Source organism: Diabrotica virgifera, chromosome 4, assembly GCF_917563875.1.
Source record: "Diabrotica virgifera virgifera chromosome 4, PGI_DIABVI_V3a".
Lineage (NCBI taxonomy): Eukaryota > Metazoa > Arthropoda > Insecta > Coleoptera > Chrysomelidae > Diabrotica > Diabrotica virgifera.
Genome location: NC_065446.1, coordinates 112,516,148 through 112,535,802, shown reverse-complemented (window position 1 = coordinate 112,535,802; position 19,655 = coordinate 112,516,148). Strand labels below are relative to the sequence as shown.

The 19,655-nt window shown below is 34.5% G+C and overlaps 1 protein-coding gene and 1 long non-coding RNA gene across 2 annotated transcripts in view; one reads left to right on the top strand and one right to left on the bottom strand.

The window, feature by feature from the left end:
* The window catches only part of LOC114334283 (lachesin-like), a 665,400-nt gene that overhangs the window by 342,739 nt on the left and 303,006 nt on the right, over positions 1–19,655 (top strand). The window lies entirely within an intron of this gene.
* LOC126883885 (uncharacterized) lies at positions 9,143–9,923 on the bottom strand. Its single transcript, XR_007697734.1, has 2 exons — positions 9,675–9,923; positions 9,143–9,326 (listed from the first exon to the last, which is right to left on the bottom strand). It is a non-coding gene; the product is annotated as an uncharacterized LOC126883885 (long non-coding RNA).

The window sequence follows — 19,655 nt, the reverse complement described above, 5'->3', positions numbered from 1 at the left end:
AAATTTTTACCAAATTAATACTTTTCTCCTTCAACAAAACAAAACTTTCTCCTCCTTCAACTTAATTACGATAGCTTCCGTATAAAAAAAAAATAACTAAAAGGTGATTCCTTTTTTTGTTCAAAAAGCCACCGACCACTTGGAACTTATTTATTTGGAGGTTCAGCTAACAGTGAAACTTTTTAAAAATTTGACAGTTCTTCTTGATACTTGCGACAGCGGCTACTCGTGGAACTAATGTCCAGTGTTGGCGGTGTTGCAAGATGGAAAAGTAGCATTTTATAAATATTAAATTATTGATTTTTAATTAAAATATTTTCATTAAGTAACGTTCCGTTACATTCCCCTCCAACTTGATGAAAAAAAAATTTTAGGTACAAAAATTTTTTTTTTCTAAACTTAATATATCACTAACCATAGTGGTCTATTTTTTCATTACACATTGATTAACAAGATTAAGACAATTTTATCAAGAAAAAGTATGGACTTCTTCAGATTCCATAAGATGACTCAAAGTCATATTAAATGTCTGTATAAACCATTAGTGAAGAAACCAAAACATTGACTCGATTATAGTAATAAATTTATAGTGACAAATAAGTGTCGAATTGGGCACTAGGTCCAAAATTGAAATATCCATGGACATCAAATTTATGATGGCATATCCAAGGACGAACAACCAGGCAAAATGTGATCCAATTCGCACAATAAGGAACTAGTAGCTATACTAAAATAAAATCATAGTAATGATTGACTAAAGGAAATGAAGAATTGAACACTTAATCCAAAATTGAACTCACAATGGACACCAGATTTATAACAGCATATCCAGAGAAGAGCAACCAGGAAGATTTTTGGAACAATTCTCACTAATACCAAATAATACTAATATAACAAGGAAATAATTAACACAAAATAAGAGCAATCGGACGCTATCCAAAATCGGACTAACAATGGACACCAGATTCATAAAAGCATATCCAGAGAAGAACGATCAGGAAGATTTATGGACCAATTCTCATTAACACTATATAAAATAAATAACTTAGGTCTACCTAAACCTTATACCAAACTAATCTATTGGATATAGATATAGAATTTATGGTTTCGAACAAAAGGACAGCCATAGATCGATTCCATCCTTATATCGAGTTACCATAGCATCCATGAACCAAATCTAATAAACAAAAAAAAAATGAACAAAGTGTGAGGTAATGTATGTCACACTTATCCATACTAACCAACAGAAATGTAATCAATTAAACCGATAATAAGATAAATACCCAAAGTATATCGACTAAAGGAATTCGGTGACTAAATAAAATTGATTCGTGCTGGTATTCGCTAGTTATAGCATGTTGCTACAGCAGATGTATGCCAATAACCAGACACAATAATAAGTAAAAATAAAGTGGTGAACTAATATTCTGTTCTGTGATACCACTATCTGGGTAACAGAAAAATGTCGAGAACAAGCAAACAATTTTAAATAAAACTGTAGATTTATGATATGTTCTCACATATGTAGGATTATCTAGGAAATATACCTGAATCTAAACAACAACTTTTGCCTAAGGAAAGAAGTAACAATATAATGACAATAACAACTCATCTGTCTAAATACCCTAAATATGGAATCAAATGAACTTGCTAGGTATAGGGATAGTCAAAGCACAAACTCTATGAATAAGAGACATAATATAAACTAAATAAACTTCCCTATCAACCTGTAACAAGGTAACTGGAATAATTAGATAATTACACTAAAAATGGTTGTCATTATCCAACAAAAAAGGATCAATCATTTCATGATTGAACTTGGTTATGACGAATAAACATCTGTGTACTCTGCCATGAAAGACATAGATTACGAAATTTAATCGAACAGCACTGGCCACGTACCGAACAACAACTTCGAACCCACGTATTCACTAAATCCTAGTACACACAGACTAATTCTTAGAGTAAATAATATGGAAGACACAAGAATCCATACCTAAATCTAAATTACAACTAATTCCAGGTTCATACTGTATATTAATAAGGGTATAAATTATTGTGAAGTATTTAGGACATCCGTGACAACATAGATAAGGTAAACCAATAGCAAATTAAACTGTAACATCTTTCCAATATGGCAAATCCAATAACAGGATATAAAACAAATAGCAGATAATCAAATATCAAAAGGTAACACACAAGTCAAGATATAGTAGTGTACAACGTAGTCCCCTTTCAGATAAATACGAGTAGTTGTATGAGTCTACACTGCCAGATATATTATATAGACATATAAATCATCCTTCCTATCAAAAGTAGTGGATGTATATCAAAAAGAACAAAAAGAAATAAGTCTGAGTCCCTATTTATTTTATATTGCTGATGACAGGACTAGTACCTAGTAAGCTTATTAACTGATAGTAATTAAAATGCACAATTTATATTACAAAAAAAATGATGAACTCACACATATGGTACTACATATCCAATAATTACCTAATAAATTGAAGTCTCCAAAAACTGCCAAAAGATAAAAATTAATCCATGTAACTAAAACCTATCTGGTGACAAAACAACATTAGATTAAAATAACAAACCGCAGTAAAAATCGAGCTAAAGACAACAGAGGAAGATATTAGCTTAAACAACTCTGTTTAGCTAATTTTCATCTGAAGAGGAAGAACCAACCTCGTCCATGGTATTATCAGGCAGTAAATCCTTTATGTGAAACTGACCAATTCGTTTGTTCGTCGAATTGTCCTTTAATTCATACACTAAGGGAGATAATACCCTCACGACCGTGCACGGGATATATTTCTGACATAACTTTGCAGAAATGGCATCATCCTTACTGGATTTTACAAAATTACGCTTTAAGACCCGATCACCAACAAAGAATCGCAAATCTCGTTTCCTTAAATTATACTGACTCTGATTCCTGAGGTAAGAAGTTTTTAACCTTTTCCTAATGTCAGCAAAAATGGGGGGTAACTGTTGGAGATCTTCCAGACGATGGAGATTCTCCGAAATCTGAGGAAGAGTAGTACGATTCTAAGAAATTAATCCAAAATAGTCACCAGACAATGGAACATTTCTTCCAAAATTAAGATAGGCTGGAGAACATTGGGTGACTTCATGAACAGAAGTACGAATGGCCTGAGCGACTGAATGAATATATTGATCCCAAGCTCTATGATCCATATAAGTATAAGACCTTTGTGCAGTTACGATACTGCGATTAACACGCTCAGTATGGTTTGCCTGCGGATGGTAGGCAGCATTATAAAAAATCTTTTGGACCTTGTATTTACTCAAGAGATCTTTAAAAGCTTTGGACACAAATTGTGGTCCATTATCACATGATACTATTTGAGGAACCCCAAATAGTAAGAAAACTTGTTCTCCTAAATATTTTAAAATGGCTGGAGTTGTGGCCTGACGAAGAGGAAAAACTAAGGGAAACTTAGTGAAATAATCCACAACTACCAAACAACATGTATTACCCTTATAGCTACGTGGATATGGTCCAATAAGATCTAATGATATCATTTGCCAAGGAAAATTAATGTTCCTGAAGGAACCCATGAGTCCAGCTTGAGGTAGGTTACTTGGCTTGCAGGTTGCACAAACTCTACATCTAGAGATGTATTTCTTGACCGAATTGCGCAGACCAGGCCAGTAATATAACTCAGCTATTTTACAAAAAGTTTTATAAAACCCGAAGTGACCTGATGTCACATCATCATGAAAATTTCTCAAGACTTCTTCCCTATTAGCTGTTGGAACTACTATTTTCCAGTCAGACATATTCGACAGTGACTCTATACGACTGATAACATGTTTATATAGGACATTATTCTCTACTTTGAAATCAGGGTACTGACCAGGTTCTTGGGTAACTTTCTCCAACATATTCTGATACCATGTATCCGGAACTAAGGTGGATATGTCAAGAAGGTTGACATCAAACGTTCGAGACAATGCATCAGCTACTACAACACCATTAGCCTTGCGATGTACGATATTATAGTCAAACGCTGATAACTTACAAATCCAACGAGATAATCGTTGGGATGGATTACGCATAGAATGCAACCACAACAACGAACTATGATCAGTTATAAGTGTGCACTTACGACCTTCCAAATAATAACGGAATGCCTCCAAGCCATGAATGATGGCAAGCAGTTCACGTTCAGTAGTGGAGTAATTTTTCTGAGCCTTGTTCAGCTTCTTGCTTGTGTAAGCTATGGGGTGTTCTGAACCGTCTTTCATCTGAAAGAGTACACCACCTGAAGCTGTATTCGAACAATCAGTCATGAGGTAAAAATGTTCCTTGAAATCAGGAGAGGTCATGACTGGAGCACTGGTAAGGGCTTCTTTAATGCGATGGAAAGCATCATCAGCCTCAGGAGTCCAGGTAATAGTCTGGCCCTTTTTCCTATTCTTAAGAAGGTCAGTAAGAGGTGACAACAAAGTAGAGTAAGAAGGCACAAACCGGCGATAGTATCCACACATTCCCAAGATCCTACGTAACTGGGTGGTGGTTTTAGGTATGGGGAAGTCTTTAATAGCAGATACTTTATCCGGATTTGTCCTCAGACCTTGACTATCAACAACGTATCCTAGGAATTTTAAATTAGGACGACAAAAATTACATTTATCTAAATTCACCGTAAGATTAGCCTCTTTAAGGCGTGAAAATAGCTTGCCTAATATTTCAATATGTAAATCAAAATCAGGAGTAACAACTAAAATATCATCTAGATAATAGAAGACATATGGCTCAAGTTGTGGACCGATAACCAAGTCCATTAAACGACACATTGTCTGGGGAGCAGAAACAAGACCGAAAGGCATGGTAACAAATTGAAATAGCCCTTTCCCACTGACAGCAAAAGCGGTATACTTCTTACTCTCTTCACTCAAAGGAATTTGTAAGAAGGCCTTAGATAGATCAATGGAAGAGATGTATTTAGCATTCTGAAGTTTGCTTAAGATAACATCTATTCTGGGGATAGGATAAGCGTCCCTATTAGCAGTGATACTATTTAATTTCCGACCATCGAAACAAACTCTAAAGGATCCATCCTTCTTTTTTATGAGCCAAAGCGGACTGCAATAACAAGACTTGGACGGTTCGATCATATTTAAGGAGAGCATCGAATCAACCTCCTTTTCTAGATCTGCCTGCCATGCTTGAGGTATGGGATACTGATATTGTCGAAAAGGGGTTGAAGTATTCACTTCAATAGTATGAGACATTAGATGAGTACGGCCTAATTTATCGTTAGAAGAAATCGATGAAAATTTAGAAACGATATTCTCTAGTTGTTTTTGTTCCCTGACAGACAAACTAGAAAACTCACGAATAGCACTGAGGGTTGACAAATTGAATGATGATATAGAAACGGAAAAGTCAGAACAGTTCAATGTGCTGTTAAATGTATTTAAGAAATCCATGCCAAGAATTATGGAGTTTCGAACAGAAGGTATGATATAAAATGTAATTGTTTTCCGAATATTAGCAACTAAGATGTCTGTCTCAAATTTACCTGTAATTGACTGAACTGTACCATCTGCAGTAGACACTTGCAAAGAAGAAATAGGCATAATAGTAATATCAGTATTTTCTAGTAACTTTAATGAATAAGAACCTATTAAAGAAATATTTGAGCCACTATCTAATAGAGCTAAGCATGATTGTCCTAATATCTCAATTTCAAGATACGGTCGGTTATCATTGTGTTTTCTGACTAATAAAGAATTTATATCAAAACCTAAAGCATCTGCTTGGTTATCAAAATTATGGGGTAACAACACAGACATATTATCATTACTAACACAACTAGAAACGGGTATAGACAAGGGAACTACTTCACTACTACACTTACCATTATGTTCAACACTATCAACTAAATGAGTATTTATGGATGACCATCTATGATCACTTGAACCATGTGGACTTAATATATCACAATTAGAGCTTACTGTTTTGATGGATTTTGATCTGTGGAGCGTGCTGATCTTTTTGATGACACCCCTTTCCGACTGGGAGATGGGTTTGTGTTGCTTGACGTGCTTGGACTTGCAGATTCTGTTGATGCTGGGGTTTGGTTCCCTGATAGGGAAGTGGAAGGAGAAACGCTCAGGGGACGGACCTCCAACGTTCCGTTTCCCGAACATTTGAAACAGTTCCGTTTGAGGGTATTTTCTCGACCACAACCGTGGCAGAAAATACGATTTTGAGGGATCTCACACCCAAAAAACGTGTGACCCGGAAGATGACAATTCCAGCAGACAACAGAATTCAATGCCGAAACATTCCGTTCAGGACCCTTATTTTGCCATGAACGGGGCCTAAAAGAACTTGGCTGAGAGGAAGAAATAGGTGATTGTCGAGATGAGGAAGAAGGTGGAGAAGACCAAGATAACGTTTCCTCCAAACGTTTGCACTTTTCAGTGAGGTCTGTGATACTTTGAATGTCCATCAAAGCTAATTGCTTATGGTAAGAAGGTAACAGACATTTGAGAATGATTTTAATTTTGGCAGAGTCTGTTAGAGAAGTCTCAAGTCGACTACACATGCCCAAAATTGTGTTAATAAACATAGTCACAGGTTCATTTGGTTTCTGTTTATGGTTCTTTATTTCGTCTAAGAGGTCATCTTGAAAAGAATAAGGGAGAAAATCAGATTTTAATTTCTGAGCTAACTCAGACCAAGTGGAAAAACTATTACGATTATTCATATACCAAGTAAATGCAGGACCTGTAAATAATTCAGCAGAAGCTGCAAAAAGATCATCCTCACTCACACCTCTTGAAATACGGAGACACTCCACCCTTTCCAAAAATGTAATTACTTGATCGTAGTGACCTTGACCAGAAAATTAAATTCCCCACTTATGTATATGAATAGGTTTGGGGTGTAACAAAGGGTTAGCGGCTTGAACAGAAGAAATAGGAGTGGAGGTGGCTACAGGACTTACTCGAGAATCAAGTTCGCCTTCTAACCCGAGAATCCTAACAGACATAGAGCGCTTGTAAGTTTGTTGTTCCTCATCAGCACAAGTTAGTAAATGAACACGACCAGAGATATGGGCAAGACGTGAGATGTACCTAGAATACTTGCTATCATGTACAGTCCCTCTAAACTCAGATATCTTTTTAGCAAGATCCTCAATTGTCTCGTTTATCCCTTGTTGTTGTTCAGGAAAAGGAATAGCTGCAGCAGAAATTTGTCGGAAACTTCTATTCCCTTGTTCTTGTTGAAGAGCACCTCGCAATAGTTTACGTTTCGCCTCGACCTTGGCAGATTCTTCAACTTCGACCTCCCTTATCCTCAACTCATAATCCACTTCTTTCACTAAGAGGTGATCTGCTTTAAAAGCACACATGATGAGAGGAAAAACAAACAATGAAACAATCAAAATCAAAAATGTGACCAGCAAAGTATATTTAAGTTTGTAAGGGTATCTATGAAGAAAATATTAGCAACACACCAACAGAATCAACAAATCTCACCAATAATTATAATCAGGTTATCAATGTAAATGTGAGTAATGAAAATAATTTTCAGTTATGTTCAAAAATAGCTCTGAAAAAAAATATGTACCTATATATTTGGTCAACAATTAGTTGATCCTAAAAATATACCAATATTGTCTGAATGTATTCAAATGTATAGAATAATATATGTTTTAGTTATTTATTGTTAAAACTCCAATATAGACTGTCAGCTGTACAACTATAAGCAAAAAATAGGGTATTTAAATATTTATCTAACAATACAGCAATATAAGAGTACCTGAAAAATAGTAATAACAAAATTAGGGATAAAATAAATCAACAACAAGATGCGAGGGTATACCAACAGAAAATAATACAGAAACTTAGATAAAAGAGAAAATATGACCTAAAGAAAATACTGTCTTTGACCTAAGATGGCACCACGTTGGGATACGTCACTGTAACAAAAAATGTGGGGTACTTCTGTTTGAGTAACCGTTGGGAGAAATATCTAAACTCCAACAGAAGTAGGCAAAGAAGGGGAAGCAAATGTATTGGAATGAAGGGGCTTCTACGTTGGGAAGCAAATGTAACAAATACTACCTTAGCGTACAAGTAGTACTTGTATGGGAATGTGAAATGAAAAAGTCAGATGGTAAACTATTGACAGAAACAGAAGTAGATGGATGAAACTGACTGTAGTTAAGCTAGCAGGGTATAGAAGAGAATGAGCCCTTGATACTCAAGGATAGTTCGGCCAATTTTCGCGCCGTCAAAGACAGTAAATCTACAGAATATAGATGATGGATATAAAGGGAATATCAAGATGAACAAAGACTAGAAAATATAGAAAAATAACAATAAATCGTGGGCGCCAGTAGAGCGTAGACTATGGCTCTACCAGGTATCCTATACTGCTGCACTCGTACTAGTTAGTTGCTATGACAATAAAATTAGTAAACCTAGAAACATATGACAACCACTAGGTAATAAAAGAAATATTATACAACCCAATCAATAGTGTATTTAGCTTTTACTTATATGTACAAAAAAATTCATATATGTACCAACAAGGTATACCCTAAAATTAATAAAAAATATTTTACTAATAAAGTATGTACAATTTACAGTCTACAGAGTAGTTTAAACAAAAGAGGAACAAAGTCCACCCCTAAAAATTGGTTTGAAATGTCAAATCCAATTTATGGTACAAAAATGAACCGACACACTACTCGAGGTAAAACTCATGTGCGGTTACAATAATAAAAAAACAAGTTAAATGGTCAATTACCCTGAGGGGGACAAAAGCCAAGGTTCAGTAATTATAATATATAAAAAATTTACCAAATTTTCTCCGGATAGTTGAGCTCAATTACCTTTACACGTGAGAAAAGAAACAAAAGAAATTAATTTATTAGAAAAATGCAAATTTGAAGCCTTAAAGAGGAGGTATTATTTATTATTAAAAATTGAAAATATTTAAATTATTTCTTTTGTTTTTGTTTGAAAAAATTATGAATAATTTAGTGGAGTATAATGTAAACTTATTTAATTTTATATTTTTAATAGATATTGAATGTTCCAATTATTTAGAAAAAATTAATGTTCTTGAAAATAATAATAAAAAAAAATACTTAATCACTGTCCAACACCAACTAACGTAAAGTCTTTTCCAAAGTTCCAAACAAAATAATGATAGTCCAAAAACCAACTCAAAAGACGATTCCAGCTCCTAGGCTACCCCGTGACTGCGCTAAAGTTTTTTTTTATTTCATCCCTGATGTTAGTGGGATGAATATTCCAGTGGTTCCAAGTGGCTAAAAGATACAAACCCGTTGTTAATTTGGGTAATCAATCTTATGGAATTAGGAAATAAGTTGGAAGTTAAACTTCCAATAAAAACTGGTCAGGATCCATTAAAAGAAGTGTTGTTTTTTTTTTCTGTACCAAAAACATAGGTTCCACTTGACCTTGAATAACTTTATGGAATTTTATATAGAAACATGTGGATTTAGAGCTAGGAATGATATTAAAAATTGTATCTATAGATAGTTAGTCGAAATATATAATAAAGACAAGAAGAAATGAAAAGAATTTATGGAAATTATAAATTTTCCGGTCATCAATATGGCTTCCTATATGGATGAAGTAATAATACAACTTACCCGATAGCAATCATCCCAAATTTTTACCAAATTAATACTTTTCTCCTTCAACAAAACAAAACTTTCTCCTCCTTCAACTTAATTACGATAGCTTCCGTATAAAAAAAAATAACTAAAAGGTGATTCCTTTTTTTGTTCAAAAAGCCACCGACCACTTGGAACTTATTTATTTGGAGGTTCAGCTAACAGTGAAACTTTTTAAAAATTTGACAGTTCTTCTTGATACTTGCGACAGCGGCTACTCGTGGAACTAATATCCAGTGTTGGCGGTGTTGCAAGATGGAAAAGTAGCATTTTATAAATATTAAATTATTGATTTTTAATTAAAATATTTTCATTAAGTAACGTTCCGTTACACAGTCACATGGTGTAAGACAGTGCTTAAAAAGACCGTGTGCCCAGTGTGCCAAGAATCATCATTTTCTTTTATGCGCAGGAAAACCGGAAATAAGGGGTGCGAAGGAAAATAATCAAAATAATCAATCAAATTCTGGTGTCGGTATTCCAGAAACGGGTTCCAATAACCACAATTCGGGTTCAGTTAATTGTGCGTTTCAAAATTCTAGTTTTTTGAGTAGAAATCAGGAAAAAACGGTTCTATTAGCAACGGTAACGGTATGTGTGTTAAATAGTCCTTTACAAAATGCAACGGCGCGGTTTATTTTGGACAACGGTAGTCAGTGTAATCTTTTGACCACGGAATGTTGTAAAAAACTAGGTCTTAGATATACAAAAATTAATTCTTCGGTACAAGGTTTGGGACAAAACTCTCAGTCGGTAAGGGGAGTAACGGACATTATTATCGCTTCGCGTTTTGATCAGACTAAAAAATACGATGTTCAAGCTTTAGTTATTGATCATATTACAGATAAATTGCCAAAAACGAAATTAAATTTGCAAACTTTATCGGAATTTAAAAATTTACAATTAGCGGACGATAAGTTTTTTGAACCTAAATCAATCGATGGCATAATCGGTGCGCAGTTTTTTCCTATTCTTTTCGGCGGTAATCGGATTTTGAGTTCTTCAGGTTTAGGGGCGGCTTTAGAAACAACGTTCGGGTATGTTATTATGGGTCAGGTGGATACGGAATATTCCACTCCCATAAATTTGCTCACTTTAAGGGAAGAAACATCGATTGAACAAATTTTGACAAAATTTTGGGAATTAGAGCAGGTTCCAAAACGGGAAATTCCGGATTTAGACGCTATAGAATGTGAAAATATTTATAAAACCACGGTTTCCAGGGATATATTGGGCCGGTTTACTGTTGCATTACCTTTTAAAAGTTCACCAAAAAATTTGGGAAATTCAAGGGTTTCGGCGGAAAATCGGTTAAAAACCTTGGAAAAACGGTTAACAAAATCGGACAGCTTGCGTGCGGATTACAATAAAATTATGCAGGATTTTTTGGATCAAGGATACTTAAAATTATTGGAAAAAGAAGATTGTGACTTATCCTATTATATTAGTCATCACCCTGTAATAAAATTAGAGAGTTTAAGTACACCTATACGTATCGTATTGGATGCATCTTGCCCTTCAGAAAGTGATGTCTCCTTGAATGATTTATTGCATAGCGGGCCTAAACTGCAGGCGGACATATGCACTTTATTAATAAATTTTCGGCTTTTTCCAGTAGCATTGAGTTCGGATTTAAAAAAGATGTTTTTACAAATAAAATTAGTACAAGATCACTGGCGGTTTCAAAGAATATTATGGAGATTTGATCCAAACGAGGAAATAAAAACGTATGAATTTACGGTGGTTGCGTTCGGTTTAAGGTCGTCACCTTTTTTAGCGCTACGGACGGTTCAGCAATTGATAAATGAAGATGGCAAAGATTATCCTTTAGCTAAAAAATATATTTCTTCGGGGCTATATATGGATGATTTTTTAACGAGTGTTCCGGACGAAATTGAAGCTAAAGAATTATATAATCAATCGGTAAAGCTCTTCAAAGGTGGTTGTTTTGACTTAGTTAAATGGTCGACTAATTTGGACAATTTGTTATCAGAAATTCCGCTGGAAAAACGTTTACAAAATTCGGTTACATTTAAATCGGAGACTAAAGTTTTAGGGATGCAATGGGATCCGCAGAGGGATGTTTTGAACTATAGGTTAACCACCCCCGATAAAAATTGTACAAAACGTAAGATTTTATCTCTTACTGCAAAATGTTATGATCCTATTGGTCTGATTGCTCCATTTATTTTGCATTTAAAGTTAATGATCAGGGAGTTATGGCAACTAAAATTGGGTTGGGATGACTCACCCCCGGATACGATTAAAAAATCATGGGAAAAGGTATGCAATGAATGGCAAGATTTTTCAAAATTTGAGGTCCCTAGACATGTAGGAGCCATGAGGGATGTTCCGATTATGATTTTGGGGTTTGCGGATGCAAGTCGAGACGGTTACGGTGGGGTAGTTTATTTAAGGGTTGTAAATTCTAGCGGTGAAGTGAGTGTGAGACTGGTTGCTGCAAAATCGAGATGTGCACCTTTAAAAAAGACCATGACCATTCCGAAGCTAGAATTATGCGCGGCTTTGTTGTTATCATCTTTGCTGAAATTAATATTTGAAAATTATAGCAAACTTACTCATATTTCACAACTAGTTGCTTATTCTGATTCGACCACGGTGGTGAGTTGGTTAACTTCGGCAAATACCAAAGATATTTTTGTAGCTAATCGAGTGCAGCAAATTAAAGAAAACCTTCCTAATATTTCATGGCAACATATTGAAGGTAAAAATAATCCCGCGGACTGCTTGTCAAGAGGGTTGACACCCTCACAATTAATAAATCATGAACTTTGGTTACAAGGTCCTAGTTGGATAAAATTACGGGAATCGGACTGGCCTTCTTCAATATTAGAATCGGATATTTCGGAGGTTAAGGTTTTGGTTATTGAGGAGGAGAAGCAGGGTGAAAAAATTCATCCCTTACTTGAATTGGTTGAACGTCATTCTAGCTGGCATAAAATTTTACGGATTACGGTTCGGGTTTTAATGTTGTTAAAATTAATTCCTGTGCAAAAATTAATTACGGCTACTGCGCTAAGAACAGCAGAATGTTATTTAATTCAGTTAATTCAGTTAAAACATTTTGAAACTGAAATAAAAATGATAAAAGAAAACAAACAATGTAAAACACAGCTTAAGAAATTACGGCCATTTTTACAAGACGGTTTACTTATGGTGGGGGGACGACTTAATAATTCATCCCTTAGTTTTTCGGGAAAACATCCACTAATTTTACCGGGAAAAGAAACGTTAGTTGAACGGATTGTTGATTTTTATCATATAATTTATATGCATACGGGGGCATATTTGCTTGAAGCTTTATTGCGTCAAAAGTATTGGATTCTTGGGGCAAGAAATCTTATAAGAAATCGGGTTTTTAAATGCAATCGTTGTTTTAGAAATAAACCGAAAATTTTGACACCGCTCATGGCAGATTTACCGGTATCGAGGGTTACTGCTACTAAACCCTTTTTACACGTAGGGGTTGACTATTTTGGGCCAATAAATATTACATTAGGTAAAAAACGTAATGCGGCGGTTCATAAATCGTATTGTTTATTAGCGGTTTGTTTAAGCACAAAAGCGGTTCATTTAGAATTGGTGAGTTCTTTAAGCACACCACATTTTATGCAAGCATTTAAAAGACTTTTAGCAAGAAGGGGCCCATGCAAGGTTTTGTATTCTGATCAGGGATCATCTTTTGTTTGTGCGAAAACGGTTTTAAGTGAAATTAATCGGTTTGCTAGTTCGGAAGAACATCAAAATGCACTGTTATGTGAATTAAATTTGAACGGTGTGGAATGGAAATTTATAAGTCCACAAAGTCCGAGTCACGGGGGTCTTTGGGAAAGTAATGTAAAGAGCGCTAAGTCGCATCTCTATAAGGTCATAGGGGATCAGTTGTTAACATATGAAGAGTTAAATAATCTATTAATTCAAATAGAGGCAATCTTAAATTCGAGACCTCTTTGTCGTCGACCAACTGATTCATCTCAAATATCGGTATTAACTCCATCACATTTTTTAAATTTAACACCGTTAGGAAGTTTGCCGGCCGACGATTTAACAGATTTAAATATAAACCGATTAGATAGGTTCCAGTTAATCGATCGAATGGTGCAAGATTTCTGGAAAAGGTGGCGTTTGGAATATTTGACTACCTTACAAACTAGAGAAAAATGGAATATAGATTTGCCTAATGTTAAAATCGGAACGGTTGTTATTTTAAAGGTAGACAATGTACCTACACTTTGTTGGCCGTTGGCCATTGTTACTGAGGTTCATCCGGGTAAAGACGGAGTTGTTAGAAATGTTACTGTAAAAACTTCGAAAGGGACATTTACACGACCAGTTTTGAAGTTATGCCCTCTTCCGAATCAATAAATTTAGAGTAATATCTTTTGAATATAGTTATAGGTATTTTTCATTAGAATTTATTTATTTTTTTCGATTATTTTTTTTGAGTTACGGTAATTAACTCTGAAAATTTTGGTATATTAATTTATGCCTGGTCCTTTGAGTATTTATTTGGAACTAGTTTTTTTATTGTGTTTTCGGCACAAATTGCATACAGATTTGGCTGAAAAATGGGTTTTTCAGGGCGGGGGCTATGTTTGCGCCAATATAAATATATATTTCATTTATTTTAATTCGGGAACGTCTTGGCAACACAGTTCTAAGTAAGCATAATCTTCTGTCCTTTATGTTAAGTCAGTCAGTCGTTAACAGACATACGGTCGGAACGTATAGTACACTTTGACAATTTTAATTTGATTTTGTGTGTGTTTTCCGTGAGACAAATTGACGATACCAGACAACATATTTTCGGTAAGTTCCCTTCTTTTATCCCATCCTTCATTTTCCTTAATGCCACCGAAAATAGTGCTTCAACATTTAACAACACGAAGAAAATCTAAGAAAATCTCGGTAAGTTATTATTATTAAATATTTTCCATTTGGTTTTCCTAAAAGCCAAAACATGCACCCCATAAAAATTTTATGGGGGTTTTGTTCCCTTAAACTCGCTCAAACTTTTGTGTACGTTCGAATTCAATTAATATTGTATTAGCATTAGTTAAAAACATTGTTTTTAAAACTTTTTTGCCTCTTATTACTTTTTCGATAAGCTAGTGTTTATCGAGATATTTTGAATATTTGTCCAATCCACCACATATTTGTATATGGTTAAGTACGATTATAGAGACCTGTTAATAATCTGAAAATTTATTTATAATTTACATTTTTATGTATATTTTGAAAAAGAAGCCACATCTCGATAAAAGGTGACTTGTCAAAAAAAAAGACTAAGAGACAAAAAAGTTTTAAAAACACTGTGTTTAACTGATGGTACCACAACAATAGTTTAATTGGAACGTACACAAACATTTGGGGGGTTTAAAGGAGCAAGACCCACATAAAATGTTTATGTAAATATATTTAAAAAGAAGCCGCATCTCGATAAAAACTGGCTTATCGAAAAAATACTGAGAGACAAAAAAGATTTAAAAACGTTGTGTTTAACTAATGGTACCACAATAATGAATTAATTGGGACGTACACAAAAGTTTGGGGGGAGGTTTAAGGGAACAAAACCCCCATAAATTTTTTATGGGGTGGACAAATTTCACTATAATTTTGTTTTAAGATGTTTCTGACATAACAATCATACACGTCCGTTTTCAATAAAAAATCTCTAATAGTTTTCGATATATTGAAAAAAATCGATTTTCATTTTGTAACTTCAAAGGGCTGTAACTTTTTTTATGAGCACATTTGTACTAAGGTAAGTTAGGTTCATTCGAACTATTTTTGACCCCAGAATGTGCGGTATAATTTATGACCAATCTTTTCGGGACACCCTGTATATAACACATCACAAAAAATTGTAATGTGATAGTATGAAAAAATAGAGGATACGGCAACGGTGTTACATATCATGCTCGGATCCAATGCCAAAATCTACACAGACATATTAGGGTGCACTAATATCCAAGCTGTCTTATGATCCATGCTGGATTGTGAGGTACAGAAAAAACTTGATGAGGCAGATAAAAACTAATTACAGTTTTAAAACTAGCATTCTTAAATCCAATATTATTCAATATATAGGTATATTATTATGCAAATTCCACAACAGCAATAAACCTACATAACCAACGAAAGCCCACGAAATGCTGCAAGAAATACGAGTTTCTCAAAAGGTAGGGTTGGAAATAAACTTTGGGAAAACTAAAATGATGGCCAATTTGGTACCTAGCGGACCATTGAAACTAGAAAACTGCCATATCGAAACAGTTAACAAATACATCTAAAGTAGAGACAACCAAACATGCGAATTATCTAGAAAAATAGCTATAGGATGGGCAGTGTATGGCAAACTAAGAGACTTGTTCAAGGAAAACATCCCAATAAATCTAAAAAGAAAAGTATTTAACCAGTGCGTACTTCCGGTGCTTACTTATGGAGCTGAAACACTCACATTGACTAAAGCATCAATACGAAAATTACAAGTAGCACAACGAAAAATGGAAAAATCCATGCTTGGCCTAACTTTGAGAGACAGAATACGATATGATGAGTTACGGCGAAGAACTGGAGTGGAAGACATCATAAAACGCATTACGTTGTTGAAGGGGAAATGGCCAGGAGACGTCGCAAGACAGAGAGACAACAGATGGACAAAGAAAATTTTGGAGTGAAGCCAAGTGCAGACAAGGGAAGTCGTGGAAGACCACCTACCAGATGGACCGACGACATTAAAAGAATAGCGAACAAACTGGATTGCAGCTTCGCAGGACAGAGAAGGGTGGAGATATCTTGAGGAGGCCTATGTCCGACAGTGGACAAATTTGGCTATGTGATGATGATTCTTAAATCCAATAAATAGATAAGAAGACGGTCAAAAGTAACAGATATGCTCCAGAATATTGCCATGTTAAAATGGTACTGCACCGGACACGTCGGAAGAATGGAAGACAACCGTTGGACGAAGAGAATTCTCGAACAGCGACCAAGGGCAAGCAAAATAAGCAGAGGCAGATCTCAAACAAGATGGACTGATGACATCAAGTGAATGGCAGCCCCTGTCAACGACTGGCCACGAAGGGATTCAACAATACCGCAAACAGATATGAATGGACACACATAAGGGAGGCTTACATCCGGTAATGAATGGAATATATACAGTGGCTAAATACCCTATTGAGGGGTTCCACCGCTTCATAAAAGCTCTCTAAGTCTATTTCCCGGGGTAGACCAATCCCTCTTTCTCTCTTTGTATTTTGCTAGCAATAACTCTCCATAATTCTGTATTTTCTGTTTCGTTTCTCCAACTGCTAATTCCGGCCGTTTTAACATCGTCCTCCACTTCTCGTGGCCATTTTGATCTAGGCCTAAACCGTCTACTCTTAGCTCCAGGCTCCCACTCTAACATCGAGTATATTGTTGTGTTTGGCACCGCTCTCCATACATGTCCTAACCATTTTACTCTTTGTTGTTTTATTTTTTTACTAAGTGTTCTCCTATCTCTTGTAATATTTCATAGATTGTCCTTCTTCTGTAATCACTCTCAGTTATTTTGACAGGTCCCAGAATCGACCGCAATATTTTTATTTCAGCTATTCTTAGATCTTCGTCTTGCTTTTTATTCATTGTCATCGTTTCGGCGCCATACATAAATACTGGTCGTATTATAGTTTTATACAAGGTGTCCCAAAAGTAGCAGAACGGTCGAATATTTCGCGATTTAAACATCGGATCGAAAAACTGAAATACACGTTTTCAATCATTTTTAAATATCTATCCAATGACATTAACCTTCCGATGACCAACCATGACCATGACCATGTTACACGGATGATCAAGAAGGAAAAAATGACCCCAGGTAAAAAATGTCAAAAATGACAATTAACAAAAAAATGAATTTTTTTTATGGCATGGACTTTATGTCATTCAGCCAGTCACAACGTGAGTATTAGTGTCATGTGTAGTGTGTATGTTGAGTAAGTGTCTTGTTACTTTTCAAAGTCGACGTCATTAGCGTAAATCTACTTTGAATTACACATAATACACGGTATTTTACTAAACATCAACTTCAGAATATATTTTTATTCGTAAAATTTAGGGATTTTTTTTTATTTCAAAATATGAGGATATCTAGAATGATATTAAAGTCAAATAAAAAAATAATGAGTTAAAAATTGAAAATACTTTTGAATTTATTAAAGAAAAACATGAGCTGGGGCACAATTTCCCCCGCTTGGTCATCCGAAGGTTAAATACGATCCCCCACTCCACCCCTTGGAGGTGGGGCTGGGGGCAACTTTGAAATTTTAAATAGAAACCTCCAGGTTTCATTGTAGATTTGGATTCATTATGTAAAAGTAAGCAACTTTTATTGGAGACATTTTTTCGAGTTATGGATAGATGGCGCTACAATGGATTTATTTATTTTTATTTTTTATTTTTTTTATTTTTGAAGTTATACTTCTTTACCGGCGATAGAGGGTAAATTTTTATATGGGAAAACCTAGCGACCGGGCGCATGCGCATTATAACTTTGTTCTGATTGGATGTTCAAATGACATGTCAAAAATTATTCAATATGGCGGCTGTGGCACAGCTGTAGTTAGATTATTTATGGTTGTTGCGTTTTAAAATTTGTGTGAAAAGAAACAACAAACAAAAATTAGTTAATAGTTATACTGCCTTTTTAAATAGTTTTCATATACCTATATTTTTGGACTTCTGGACTATTTTGGACAAGGAAAACTCATTCTAATTTGGTAAGTAGGTAGTTTTTATTATAATCATATTGTAATTATACATTTGGATTAGGTTGAAATACATACATTTATTTTCTCAAGAATGCAGATTTTAGAGAGAAATCCCAAATTAGGTTCGATTTTTATATTTAAATTATGATTTTTTGGCGCAGATTTATTTATCTAGTAGGTATGTAATGCTTTGACTTGCATACTTAATTTGATTACCAACAAAAGTTCTACCAATCTTCATCTAATATATTGTTTTCTTACTGTTTTGTTATTTTTTTATATTTTCTTCCACAAAATTTAAACTACATAATTTTCAAAACAATTGTCAAACAGTAAAACGTTCAGTTACCGTATTTTTTTTTCATTTTTTTTATTTATATTTTTCCACATGATAAATAATGTGCGATTGGACGAGTGAGTCTACGCTTCGATTACGAGTCAAAGCGGCACGAAATTCAAGGGTTCAATTCCCGATGCAGGTTTTATTTTTTTATTTTTTTTATGCATATTATGATTGTAAGTATATTTGTTATATAATTTTTTTTCAGCAAATGCGTATTTAAAATTTTTGGCAACAATTATTATCGTTCAGAAATCATTTTTTCTTTGTGGCATTTTTCAATGTGTTTGTGTGCGTTTTATTCTTTTATTTTTTTAAATTTTTTGTATTGTCTTAAAAATCACATAATATGTAGTAGAAGTATAACTTCTTACGTGCGTACAAAGTACACACACATTCTTGTTTTATTTTTATTTGGAAACAATTTTGGAAACAATTTGGAAACAATTTGGAAACAAATGTTTGGCTACAATGGAAAAAACCATTTATCGTGATACCATAGGTAAATTATAGAAACGGTCTAATATCTCGAGAAATGCACTTCCAAATTAAAAACCAGAAAATACGTTTTTAAAATTTTACAAAAACCTATCGAACAACAATAAATATAACCCACAACCCCACCCCCTAGAGGTGGGGTGTAGGGTAAATTTAAAATCTTAAATAGCAACCTCCATTTGTATTACAGATTTGGATTCGTAGTGAAAAATTAAGCAACATTGATTGAAAACATTTTATAGAATTGTTGATAGATGGCGCTATAACTGGAAAAAGACGATTTATTAACGCTATCCATTAACAATCCTAAAAAATGTTTCAAATAAATGTTGCTTAATTTTT